The 14,077-nt window shown below is 42.9% G+C and overlaps 2 protein-coding genes across 5 annotated transcripts in view; one reads left to right on the top strand and one right to left on the bottom strand.

Moving 5' to 3' along the window:
* Nucleotides 1-11,787, bottom strand: part of zbtb16a (zinc finger and BTB domain containing 16a) — a 271,241-nt gene extending 259,454 nt beyond the window's left edge. Inside the window, exon 1 of one of the 4 annotated variants that reach the window (XM_072593392.1) lies at nucleotides 11,767-11,787. The gene's annotated coding sequence lies outside the window, so the exon portion shown is untranslated. Of the gene's footprint in view, nucleotides 1-7,017; nucleotides 7,039-7,378; nucleotides 7,400-7,692; nucleotides 7,884-11,766 lie in introns of those variants that run through there. The other 3 variants (XM_072593390.1, XM_072593394.1, XM_072593393.1) reach the window with 3 other exon arrangements.
* Nucleotides 6,185-14,077, top strand: part of LOC140494219 (uncharacterized) — a 122,827-nt gene continuing 114,934 nt past the window's right edge. Inside the window, exon 1 of the mRNA XM_072593396.1 lies at nucleotides 6,185-6,243. The gene's annotated coding sequence lies outside the window, so the exon portion shown is untranslated. The remainder of the gene's footprint in view (nucleotides 6,244-14,077) is intronic.

A 14,077-nucleotide genomic window follows, 5' to 3' on the forward strand; every position in this document is an offset into this window, starting at 1 on the left:
TATTAATATTGGTAACGGAGTGAGAAATAGAAAAACTGACCTCAGTCAAAACGTACATGTCCCACCAACATTGGAAATGTATCATGTTAGTGGACTCGTACTAACTGAACCTAAATTGAAGTGACATTCAGCGCACACAATCCCCTTACATCCAGTCATTATTACTGACATGACCTTGATTAGCAATATGCTTTGTAGACACTGAAGAAAACAAGCTTTCCAAGCAGCGGGTTTCATAGAATAGTCCGGGTTGGAAGAAGGCCATTCTTGAAACAACTCCTCTGCTCACTCCCTCTTTTCTTTAAGTATTATCCATTATTCCCCAATTAGAAAAAGGTTGCTATTAAATCTGCTTTCACTGGCCTTTCACACACCATGTGCCAGGTCACAACAACTCTGTATTGCATTCAATTTCTCATTCTCTCATTCTCCATCTAAGTCACAAGAGTCTATGTACTCTGCTTAGTACAAAAGTTTCTTAAGTTACTCTATTAAAACCCTTAAGCATAGGAGTATTAAGTGGAGCCTTAACCTTCTCGACTCTAAAGAAGAGCAGTACAACGCCACCACAATCCTAACTTAGACCATTTAAAAGATGCAGAAGCAATCTTGCTAAGTGTCAGTAAAATCCACACAACTTCATTTATTTCCAACTCTCTCATTTAGAGAAAGTATTTTCACTTCCAGTATTTTCATCCAGCTGAGTCAAACTCTCACTTTTGAGAATCAGAAGATTGTGATTTCCAGTCCCACACCAAGGTTTAGATTGTTGGACATGCTGTCAGAATGTTAGGTTGAGACTCATTTATCTAGAGCTACTTGGTGTGGAAGGGATGTTCTCCCTGGTCAACATTTCCACTTCAAAAACCTTAAATGGGGATTCATCATTCACATCACAAGTTAAGATGATTCTTAGTTTTCAAATCCCTCCATACCTATCGCCATCCTCAACTCTTACAGCCTTACAATCCTCAAAGATCGTGGTGCACCTCTAATCAGAGTCAGAGAGATGTACAGCACGGAACCAGACCCTTCGGTTCAACCCGTCCATGCAGAACAGATACCCCCATCATGAGGGGCATGGATTGGATAAACAGGCAAAGTCTTTTCCGTGGGTTGAGGGAGTCCAGAACCAGACGGTATAGGTTTAGGGTGAGAGGGGAAAGATATGAGACCTAAGGGGCAGCTTTTCATGCAGACTGTGGCGCATGTATGGAATGAGCTGCCAGAGGAAGTGGTAGAGGCTAGTACAATTGCAACATTTAAAAGGCATCTGGATGGGTATATGAATAGGAAGGGTTTAGAGGGATATGGGCTGGTTGCTAGCAGTTGGGACTAGATTGGGTTGGGATAATGTTGACTTCTTAAGCAAACCTGACTTTTACAGGAAAAAAATCCACAAATTGCGTCCATGTTATCAGCTTTTTGGATCTTAAACTCCAGCGTGCCCACTAAACCCCACATCTGACCAGGCTTTTAGCCATCCAACCCAATATCTCCTTACATAGTCAGTACTAAATTATATTGCATAGCCCTCCTCAAATCTTTTGGATGTTCTACTCCATTAAAAAGGCTGCTTTATAAATGCAAGCCGTTGTTGGAGTTTGGGATATTGGTGTCCACAAAATGCATTTATGTTTATCCAACATATCCAGTAACAACTTAATTGTTTGTGAAATGCTTTGGCATGTAGTAAGGTGCTGTATAAACACAAGAAATGGCTAAACCAAATAAGAGTTGCATCTTCCTGGAAATGACTTCTTGTCTGACCATTCCTTTATTCTTGTGTTGAGACACAATCAATATTTACATAAGCAATTCCAATAACACTAAGGTGCATATTCTGCAATGAAATAAAAATAATTACTAATTTCCAGGGGGGAGAAAAAGAACAGCATCTCATTTTGAGCACAGGCTGTAATTTCCTTACAAAAGGAACAAAAACACAGAAAAACATCCAACATGGATGCCTATTAGGAAAGGTCATTGACTTTTTAATATCTAAAATCTACTGGTCATGGAGCTTGTCAAAGACTTGATGTTTTAGAACATAGAACATAGAACATAGAACAATACAGCACAGAACAGGCCCTTCGGCCCACGATGTTGTGCCGAACTTCTATCCTAGATTAAGCACCCATCCATGTACCTATCCAAATGCCGCTTAAAGGTCGCCAATGAATCTGACACGGGCAGCGCATTCCATGCCCCCACCACTCTCTGGGTAAAGAACCCACCCCTGACATCTCCCCTATACCTTCCACCCTTCACCTTAAATTTATGTCCCCTTGTAACACTCTGTTGTACCCGGGGAAAAAGTTTCTGACTGTCTAACTCACCAGGACATTACACTCTCGATGTTTAAATTTTGTCCTTAAAACAGGACTGTTTCAAGACACCCCAGGAGTACAGATGGTGCAAGTAAAAAAAACTATTTAGAAATTTGATTATGTCTGTACATTGTAATATGGATAAGCATCCACCATTCCTCAATGTGTGCACCTTGTTACAAAAGAAACCACTGCTTCTAAAAGCTGTACCCTCAAGTCTTTAAAATTATTTCTAACTCAATAGCCAAGTTGCAATCAACAATTTTACTGTTATATCTCATGTCCTTGTTCCGATAACTCTTCTTACTTTTCTCACCCCTCATGCACTCAATGACAAAAACTTTTCAACTTCCTGTTCAAGTACTATTATTCCTGACTACACACAAAACTTTAAAGACAATGATCACAAACAAAGTATATTGTAAGGATTTCACACCATGGAACAGTGTCTCTCACCTGATACCAAAACAATCCCTCACCAGTGGAAAAGCTCAACTGTTTTCATTAGGTAGAGAAATAACTAGAATTTAATTTTTTTAAAACATCAAATTTTATTATGGATTTTACAAATTTAGTTGACAAAACGGAGCAAGATTTTGGCCCAAAAAAAATCTTAAAGCTTCCATGCTCTACAAGAAACATGGACTACACTTCAGATAAAAACTTTGCACAACACTTTGGAACACAAGGTCAAGATAGACTTTATAAATGTATGTATTGAAAATCATGCACTGAAATAACCCCAATATTTTTGCCTCCATAACATTTTTGGGCAGGTAATTGCGAGCTTTCTTTTTAAAATTCTTTCAGAGGATCTGGGTGTCGCTGACTGGGCCAACATTAGTGGTCAATCACTATTGGCCCTGGAGAAGTTGATGGCAAATTGTACTCTTGAACCACTGCAGACCTTGGGGAGTAGATAAACCCACAGTGCTGTTAGGGAGGGAGGGCGGGCCAAGAGTTTGACCCAGCAACAGTAAAGGAATGGTGATACAGTTCCAAGTCAGGATGTTATGATGTGGTTTAGAGGGGAACTTGTTCATTTCTGGAATTCTTATTCTTTATAATAAACAAGTTTTTCTGAGCAAACTGCTCTAAATTGGCCCTTCACTCATTCCCATTTAAGTTCATTAATCTGTTTGTGATTTATTGTAAGAATGTTACAGTCTTCATTAATCTATAATTTTTCATATTTCACTGTATCTTATGCAAGGATTTTTTTGTTTAATCATTGCTCCAAAGAGAATTGAATCTCTTTCAAGTTTTCCTTCCCAAATCACCCCCTTCACATTTGGGAATCTGTCAGATTGCTCCTTTCAGCAGGTATCAGACTTGCTTTGGGAATCACTTTACTTGTAGCCTAAAGGAATGCGTCAGAAGTTATTCAACCTCAAGGTGCATCACAGACTCAAACATTCAGTGACAGTACTTTCCCAACAATCACAAACAGTAGAGATATCCATCCATGGGAGCACAGAACCAGGTACACAATTTTCAAATAATTGAGCTGGGAAGAGTGAAGACAAAATGGGAGGCTGGATAAACAGGAGCGAGAAAATAATTTGCAGATTGGAACATAGCACAGATTTTTTTTCACATGAAGCATAATGGCCATCTTCAATTTCTTGGGATGCATAGACTATACCTAAACTCTGAGTATGAATAATCTTCACATCATTCAAATATTTTTAAATATCCCTGGGTTTCCACTTTGAGGACAGGGATCACAGAAGAAAAAGGAATATCTGGGACAATTGAAAGTAATAGAGGTGAGGGAAATAATAGAAAAAGAAGGGTCAGAAAGTTGGAAAAGACAGAAGGTCAAAAAAATTGAGAAGGCATTAAAACAATAAGAAACAGCATGAATATTTTCAATTTGAAAATAATTCCATATGCATGTTCACAAGAACACCAAAACAAAAAGGTCTTGGTATTCTTGTGTTTTTTTGGGCCAATGACCGTAGAACATGAGGGAAACATCAAGTGGAAGGGAAACTAGGGATGGGCAATAAATGCTGGTCAGCCAGCAGCACCCACATCCCACAAATGAATAAAAAAGTTCTCTAACACAGTAGTTGGAGAGTCAGGAGTGGAAAAGGCCCTTCAGCCCATCCTGTCCACAGCAGTCATCTACCTATTCTAGACAGTTTTTCATCACTTGCCTGTCGTCTTGCACACTATCATATTTCAAGTGCTCATCCAGATAGTTCTTCAATGCCTTGAGTATTCTTTCCTCTACCACCCTTTTAGGCAGTGTGTTCCAAATACCCACTAAATGAAATACTTCAAATTCTGCCTAAACCTCCCGCTCTTTATCTCAAAACTGTTGAGGTGAGTGACATTGAGTCACTTAAGGGAAGTCATGAGAGAAAAGAAGGAAATGCAGAGATTAAGATAAAAAGGGATAGGAGGGATGTGACATGAAGTTGATGGGCCAAACAGCCTGTTTTATATATGTATAATAAAACAGTAAAGATCTAATTAGATATTGGAGCATTGATGAGGTTTGAGAAAGGCTAACAAGTACACACTGGGCCTAAAAGGCAATGCTATCCTCAGGGAGGTATTTATTACAGTCCTCTACCCTGTGTCATTGCAGTACCAACACATTACACAAAAACAAAGCCTCCACTTAAATCTAATGTCCTTCTTGAAAAGAGACTAGCATCATAATTATGCAGTGCAGAAGAGGACCTTCTGACCATCTGTGCCACCCAACTACACAATCTACAATAGGCTCTGCTGCTTCATAGAATCCAAAGGGATGGCACTGGAAAAGCCCAGCAGGTCAGGCAGCATCCGAGGAGCAGGAGGGTAAACATTCCAGGCATAAGATCATCAAATCTCCAGCCCATCGGACGCTGCCTGACCTGCTGGGTTTTTCCAGCTTTTGGACTCTGACTCTCCAGCTTCTGCAGTACTCACTTACTCCCACCTGCTGCTCAATAAGTTCCACTAGGGAGGAGTCTCTGGCCTCTTCAAACATATTGTACTCCGAAGGTGAGAAAAGCCACAAAGCTGGGCAAAAAGGCATACCTGTGAGTGATTGATTGATTGACTGACTCCTGGCTGCAACTCAAAGCGTTAGAGAGAGGGAGGGGAAGCAGGGAGAGAGTAACAGGTAGAAAATGAAGAAGGTATTGGCTGCTGTTGGTGAGCTCCCGACAGAGCTCAGACCCAGGGAACTGGCTCCTCAATGGGAGAGACTGGGATGGAGGGAGAGGGAGCGAGAGAGCTTTACAAATCCATTGCATCTCCAAAACCACACACGCTACTGACAACAGATTCGTTTATTAACATATTTGTCAGCGTTTAATGTTGACGGGGGTGGGGGTGGGGGTGGGGGTGGGGGTGGAAATCCGCCCCATTACAGAGACGGATCCCACAAGGAGGTTAGCTAAAGCAACATTACAGAGCAACTTCCCCCACAAGCGGAAAATGAGGGTGAGGGTGAGGGTGAGGGTGAGGGTGGGGGGAGCGGGTGGGATTAAAGTCAATGACAGATGAGCATGTGTCCTTCCCGGGCCTCCCCTCAATCTTTGTCAGAAGGCTGGGGATTTCCCCGTTTTCTCTCTGAGTGTACCGGAGAATCCCAGGCAGGTTGCGGTGACCCGTTCACCCACCCAGCAGGCGGCCGATCAGCCCATCGCAGCTGCTGGCAGCCCCTCAAAAAGAGCAGCGATCCCCACCTCCTGCTTCCGTCCCTCTACCTCCCCCCGCCCATACCCCGGGGGAATTTGAGTCACAACGATGAGGAGAGTTCAAGCTCTTTCTCTTCCCCCCCCCCCCCCTCCCCCCTCCCCCCTCCAACCCCCATAACTCGTTAATCATCAGTTCATATCCCGGACGAGCACCTCTCCTGAATTCGGAAGGATTGGGGCTAAAATGGAATGATACACATGAACAGAAATGGGTAAGTGATTAAGTTAAAGTCGGCACATCTCGCACTCAACACGTAAGCTCTCTCACTGTAAATTGTGATCATTAACTGAGCCAGGGAGATTTCATCCCTCCCCTGAATGTACTCTGCGGTGGGTTACCTCGCTTCGTCACCCTCCAAGCGCAAACAGATCGCGTTTTAGCTCCGAAATACCATAACCCGGCGAGGCTGGAAGTTTTCCTCAAAATTCAGCCACTCTTTTTTTTTAAAAAATGTCAAAAAGCTCCACCAGATCTCCAACTCTGATTGAAGTAAAACACATCCTGAGAACGCCCAACGTTTTACCCCAACAGCGGCAAAGGCGGCTGGATTAAACAGTTGCAAATTCAGATCAGCACTGTTAAGTTCGCAAGTCCTGTGTGTGTGTGTGTGTGTGTATGTGGGAGACAGGGGAGAGAAATAAAAATCTGTCCCCGACCACAGGCACTCGGCGGAGCTAACTGTAGCCAGTGTGTGCGTGTGTGTATCCTCGCCCCGTCTCTCTCCCACTCATTCCATCCCTCGCCTGCATCCTTAACCTTCCCCATCTCCCCTAAACTCTCCCGATGTACATTTCAGGTCAGTTTCACACCCGGTGGGATTCGATTCTTGTTAATTTCACAAACGCAAATCGGACGTGTCAGATCAGCACCGTTCAAAATACAACGGGCGGGGGAAGTGAAGAGGAGAAAATAAGAGGGTCGTAGCTGGAGAAAGGGAAAATAAACAAACATTGTGCAGAAAGAGAGATGTACAAATCTGACTTACCTCGCAACCCTTCCGAGATGTCAAAAGGGATTTAAAAGGACTACAGGGAAATGTGTTTACAACGGTACTTTCCCGGGGGGGGCGCTCAATTCAGCAGCAAGAGATTTAAAAATCTAACACCGTCCCCACACACAAAGATGCTGAAAGGCCACCCGGATCTCAGCAGCGGCTTCTCGGTCGCCCCTCTCCCGGTGCTAGTTCTAAACGGGAGAGCCTCCGCCATCAGATTAACAGACACACACATACATACAGCCAGACACAGAGACACACAAGCGGCTGTAAACGAGAACCGGCTCCGCGTCCAAAGGCTGAACACAGCCGCAGGATGGAACTGGGAGAGAGACAGAGCGGAGAGACTCACAGGGGGAAAGAGAGATCCCATATCTGTGCCGGGAAACAGCTTCAAATTCCAAGTGCCGGCTAACAAAGACGGATCCGCCAGCTCTCACAACACACACATTTACAAATGTACCTCACTGTTTTTTTTTTAAAACACACTTTCAGTGCCGGTTATTGCAGGGATGCACACCGGTATCTCATCAGGAGAGTTCCCCGGACAAAAATATATTTCCTTCGCAAACAAAGCGAGCCAAGAGCAAAAAAAAAGGCAGAAAGTCAAACACCATTAAATTATCACAAAAGCTAAATAGTTGCATTATTTTGGTTTTTGCATACCTTATCTTTTTGTCTTCCCCCTCTCTCCAAATCAACACGGTTTTTAAAAAATATATATATTGATACAATCGTTTTTTCATTCAGTAGCGGCCTCAGTCTGGAGGTACACACCGAATTATGCACGCTATTATTAGCACAGCATACAAAACAGTTCACAGTGCGCGCCGCACTCGCTCACATCCACCTCTCCGGCTCCATGTAGCAAATCAGCAGATTGGAGACGTCATCGCTCCGCATGTGTGTCTCTCTCACCCCCTCCCTCCCTCCCTCTCTCTCTCTCTCTCTCCCTCTCTCACTCACTCACGGCCACATCAGAGAACTGCAGCCGAGCCAGCCCCAGCTCCCTGTGACAACTGCTGCTTCGCCATCTTTGATGCTGGCACCAGCTGCCTCTACCCCCATACGCACCAACTCACTAACCCCCCCACCCAATCCTCACTCCACTGTGTCATTCCCCCATCCCCCAAATCTCCAATCCAGCGCCAGCCCCAAACACGTCCCGCATCTCTGCGGGATAACCTCGACAATCTTACCCATTCAACAAAATTAAACGCAAAAGTGCTGGGAGAAAGGAACTGAGCAGTTCAGGCAGCGGAGTGTTAAACGTTTGCAATCTAGTGACTTCTCATCAGGACTGCCTTTTAAAAGATAATCACACGTTTATTGGAAGAGTCTGTCAACCGTCCCCAAGCTTGGGAGGGAGCAGAATCTCGGGGTGATATTATTTTGCTACTGTTTCAATTCACAACGGAATTTATGACAATAGACCATTGGTGCAAGAGTAGGCCATTCTGCCCTTCGAGCCTGCACCACCATTCAATATGATCATGGCTGATCATCCTTAATCAGTATCCTGTTCCTGCCTTGTCTCCATAACCCTTGATTCCACAATTCTTGAGAGCTCGATCCAACTCTTTCTTAAATGAATCCAGAGACTGGGCCTCCACTGCCCTCTGGGGCAGAGCATTCCACACAGCCACCACTCTCTGGGTGAAGAAGTTTCTCCTCATCTCTGTCCTAAATGGTCTACCCCGTATTTTTAAGCTGTATCCTCTGGTTCCCACTTTTCATCCCACTTCTCAGACGCTTTACTGGAGAATTCTCACATGTAGTTGGAATTGGGTCAGATATCCAGCCGTTACTCCTCGCCTAATGCAAAGCCAAACTTCAGGCGTGGAAACTTCATGACTTTCAATTCCGTCCCCGCAAACCCCGTTTTTAATCTTGGGCTGTAAATCGGGAACATATTCCAAATCCGCACTGTCCAAAACACGATGTTTCGGTAACCGTACAGACCTGTCGCTGTATACATGTGTGAAAATTGCATTCCCTGCACAGTAAATAAAATATATTTTAAAGTCATACCCGAAACTGCGTTAGTAACAAACAGCTCTATATCTAATGAACCCACTCTAAACACGTGGCTAAATCCTGACCAACTTAGTTATCACTATCATTTACTGTAGCCCATTATAAAAATATCTAAAGAAATAAATCCGATATCTTCAGGAACACGCACTCAATAACCACATCCATCGAATTAAAAAAACGCGGAGGGTCACTGGAAGGACTCGATTATTTCAGCTTTTTTAAGAAAAAAAACTAAAATAAAACATTTCGAGCCAGTATTTTTGTTTTTGTCTGCGTATGAGGGAGTGTTAGAAATCACAACACCAGATTATAGTCCAACAAGTTTAATTGGAAGCACTAGCTTTCGGAGCGACGCTAGCGCTTCCAATTAAACCCGTTGGACCATAACCTGGTGTTGTGTGATTTTTAACTTTGTACACCCCAGTCCAACACCGGCGTCTCTAACTCATGAGAGAGAGAATATCGCTGGAGTGTTCGTTCCAAGACAGGAGCTCAAATAATGCAGTAGGCTGCCTTATGACAAGGCGCTCGCTCTGTGGAAGTAGATTACACATTGTTCACGCAGGAAGTCCGTGGCACGAATATACAGCAAGATGCCGTGAGCGAGTGTGTGTGTGTATGTCAGGACCAGACCAAATTTAACTGAGTAGGTGGACGCTGTGCTTGTAAGTGGCCAAATGAGCTACTCACAACTTTAATGAGGCCAGTCCTGATGTTTTATTGAGAATGTCATATTAGGAACCATCCTGGGGAGTCACTGACTACAATCACACCGCTGCGCTTTGAACGCCCGCTACAGAAACCAGAATAAAACAAATTACCGCGAATCGGAAACATTTTTTTAAAAAAAGAGAAATAGTTGGATAAACTCAGCAAGTCTGGCAGCATCTGTGGAGAGAGAAACAGTTAACGTTTCGAGTTCAGGGACCCTCCTTCAAGGTGGTATATTCCCATTACACACATGTGGTCAAGAGTGTGCTGCTAGGAAAGCACAGCAGGTCAGGTAGCAGCCGAGGAGCAGGAGAATCGACGTTTCAGGCAAAAGCCCAGTCTATTTAAGCAGACCAATTTCTAAGTGCAAGTATTCTGTATACTACTCAAGGTCCAATATTATTGACAGGTTTTTTTAAAAATGGATTATTACACCGTAGCTGGTTGGATGGACCGTTACACTAGCCCTATTTCCCACCCGTTTTGGAGTTGAAACATCCGGTGGTCCTACAGTGCATCACAGTAAAATACTGCCAGACCGGCTGAGTTTCTCCAGCATCGACAATTCTGTCTTACTTTAGCCCCGTTGGTAGTGTGTGCGAGAGAGTTGATGGGTTGGCGTGCACAAGCCAAGACTGAATCTCTCTAGCGCCATTTGCTACCACTTACAGCCTGACGCTGACACGGTTTAATCACTAGGAATATCATATTCCTGGGGGAGGGGGGAAGAAAACACCTTACGAACTATACATCAAAATACACGCGAAACATGACCGAAAGCAGTTGAGGCAGGTTTTTTAAAAAAACTTCTCTCCTAGGCCAGTATTTATTGTCTTCCCTAGTTGCCCTGGGAAAGATGGGGGTGAGCAGCCTTCTTGAACACCCTTAGTCTATTTGGTGAGAGGACACCCACAACTTAGTTACTGGGAAAGTTCCAGGACTTTGACGGAAAACAGTGAAATATTTCCTTGTCAGGATGGTGAGTGACTTGGAGGACAACGTGCAGGGTGGGTGGTGTTCCTATGGATCAGCTGCCCTTGGTCCCTCGAGATGACAGAAGTCACGGGTTTGGAAGGTTTAGGTGGGGGCAGATAGTCCGCAATGAGGAAGGAGTCCTCCACCAGAAACAGGAACTCGATTGCTCTCTCTCCCCACCTGCTGAGCTTTCACCAACTATTCGTTTGGTTAAACAGGTTCAATATTGCGGGCTCAAATAGAAAATACATTTGACTCACTTCTCCACTTGAGAACCAAGAGGTGGGGGAAGGGGGAGACAAGAGTTGGGATCGCTTCATCATATCCGAATTAACCCATTCTGTAACTGTTTCCATCTCGTTAGTTCGGAATTCAAGAACTCGAATTGAGATTCCCTCTAGTCAGTAATTAATCCTCAGTTTCTGTTGGACAGCGCCCTCTCCATTTAAAAAAACGTACTCAAGAAACATGAACAGCGTGGAGCATGTTGCTGATGTGTAACCCCGTGACTAGAGTTAATCACTAAATGATTTAATTGTATTTTTAAATAATTTATTTGCCACTTGACTTTTGCGCCAGGAACAAATATAGAGGCACAATTGTAGCACCCCCTTAAAAAACCCTGAACAAATGAATTGTGTAACTTACAGAAACCATCCCTGAAACGTTGGCAGAGTGACCAGTTTTAAAACGAGCTCAAATAAGTTCAATCACTTAACACGTTATCCTGAACGAATTAATTGTAAAACATTTACCAGGCAATATTGCGTTGTCACCTCAATTTCGGATTTTTAAAAAAAAAAATCAGGGGAAGACTAACAAAAAAATTTTTCTCTCCCCAAGGAGTCTTTTTTCAAAAGAAAGAAAACTTGTTTAAAAAAAGCCAAATATGAAATTAAGACCAAGTTGGGGGAGTCTACTAGAATTCCTACTTCATTTCAGTACTTTCCGAAACCGTCTCTCTCGAGAACGCCTACACAGCAAATGGAATTGAAATGACGTTTCTTATTATCTAACCTGCTTATCCACTTCCAGGTTTTAATTTAAGGCGTAAAGTTTCTCTCTGCTGCAGTCTTTTCATAGATTCCTAAGAGAGTAAAAGGAGTTGTTGTCAGTCGATGCAGCTGCTGTTTCAGAAACCAATGGTTTCTATGCATCCCCTCGGCTGCCTTGCTCCCTGTACTTTTTGTACCAGCCTTAGTAGAGCTTGCTTCACTTTGTGTAATGTGGAGCTGCCCCTTTTCTTCCTTAATGACTTTGAACGCCACACTGACAACCCCCATATGTTGCAAGACTGAGGATGTGCTCCAAGCGCTTTTCCTGTGATCTCAGCTCGTGGCTGCAAGGCTAGACTATGAATTATTAAGCCTTGTTCGATCATGCACGTGCCCCTATGGGGCTCATGTTCACTTATTTCAATGGTTCAAACACCTTTAGCATTCATGTAGGATTTCCAGAATCCTCCATAGCCCAGTTTCTGTTTTTTTCCCTTGTTCCAGAGCCAGTGATTTGCTGACAAGCAACTGCCTATCCCTAATTGGTCGTAAAAGAGTCAACCCATTCACTTTCGGCCTGGAGTCACGTGTTGACCAGACCAGGTAAGGACAATGAAATTTCCTCTCTGAAGAACCAGATGGGGTTTCATGATCATCAGCAGTGATCACCTGAACACTATTAGGCCAGCCTTTCGTTTTTTTTCTAATTAAGTTCCACCATTTGCCATAGTTAGTCAGCAAGAAACGGATTTTTCAGTCCAACACACATCCTAAATTAATCTAGTCCTATTTGAACTGTATCTCTCCAAATCCTTCCTATTCATGTACCCATTCAGATGCCTTTTAAATGTTGTAATTATACCTGCCTCTACCGTTTCCTCTAGCAGTTCATTCTGTACAAGCACCACTCTCTGTGATAAAGTTACCCCTTGGGTCCTTTTTAACTCTTCAAACCTAGAACAGGAGTTTGGGATTCTAGATTCCTCCTTCAGTGACACTGCAACTATTTTCCCCCTGGGCTCAATTATGTATGCTGTACAATTTGGCACTGAATAGGTGGATATTGAACACAAATGTTGTGTTCTGTCTATTGTGTTGGGTTGCTTACCTTCAGGTTTGTTAGGAGATTGAGCAGAAACTTTTGATATTTTAAATTAGGATTTTGAAAGGAAATGCAAGGATAGAGAGAGAGAGAAAAGCATTAAAACAGAAGGAACTGTTCATGCTGTAAATCAGACAAATAGAAATTGCTGGAAAAGCTCAGCAGGTCTGGCAGCATCCGTGGACAGAAATCAGAGGTAACATTTCAGGCTGAGTGAATTGTGTTGGTAAAGGAAAGCATTGTTCTCTATTTCTCTATGGGGGAGTCTAGCCCAAGGGGAATATCAAATCTTAAAACCAGAGTCATACTATTCGGGAGAGAAATTGGGGATGCGCGTCCTCCCACACAGACTATGCCATAACCAAAGGGCCCTTTTAAATCTTTCCCTTCTCACCTTAAACCTATGCCCTCTATGCTTGGACTCCCCTATCTTGGGAAATTCACCCTATTCATGCCCCTCATGACTTTATACCCCTCTATAAAGTCACCCCTCAGCCTCCAACGCTCCAGGGAAAATAACCCCAGCCTCTCCCTGTAGCTCAAACCCCAGCAACGTCCTTGCAAATCTTTTCTGAACCCGTTCAGGTTTAACAATATCTTTCCAATAACAAGGAGACCAGAATTGAATGCAGTATTCCAAGATTGCTCTAACCAATGTCCTGTGAAACCATAACATGACCTTCCAACTTGGTTAACAGTTCAATTAGTGGTGATTTCTTATGGAAAGTTCAAATAAAGAATTAAACACCTCTTGCTAAATCCAGGTTTCTGGGGAATAAAGTGTAAACTGACAACATGTATCAAGAAAAGTATTTCTTTATCCAGTAAAGCAAACTGATCAAGTTCTTGTGATAACCCATCCTAATTATACTTCATTTTGGATTCAGTCTATTGTTCTGCCATCCAAAGTATGATAGACCAGGTATTAAGAAAAAAATCTCATTGTCTATGGGGCATAATGTGACAGTTACAATAGAAGAAATACTTAACATTCAAGAATGCAAACATTATCCAATGATAGAAGCTCATGAATTGATTTTGAAAACTATTTAATGATTTACCAATGCAACAAAGAAACCAAATATGGACATCAATTATTAGGATTCCTGTAAATTCAAGTTGCTTAATGCTGATTTATTCCATTGGCATTCATGCTAATGTTCAGAAATTAGAATTTCAGGTGCCCAAAATAGAACATAATGATCATTTGCAAAATCTTCCAAATTGAATC

Source organism: Chiloscyllium punctatum, chromosome 23 (assembly GCF_047496795.1).
Source record: "Chiloscyllium punctatum isolate Juve2018m chromosome 23, sChiPun1.3, whole genome shotgun sequence".
Taxonomy (NCBI): domain Eukaryota; kingdom Metazoa; phylum Chordata; class Chondrichthyes; order Orectolobiformes; family Hemiscylliidae; genus Chiloscyllium; species Chiloscyllium punctatum.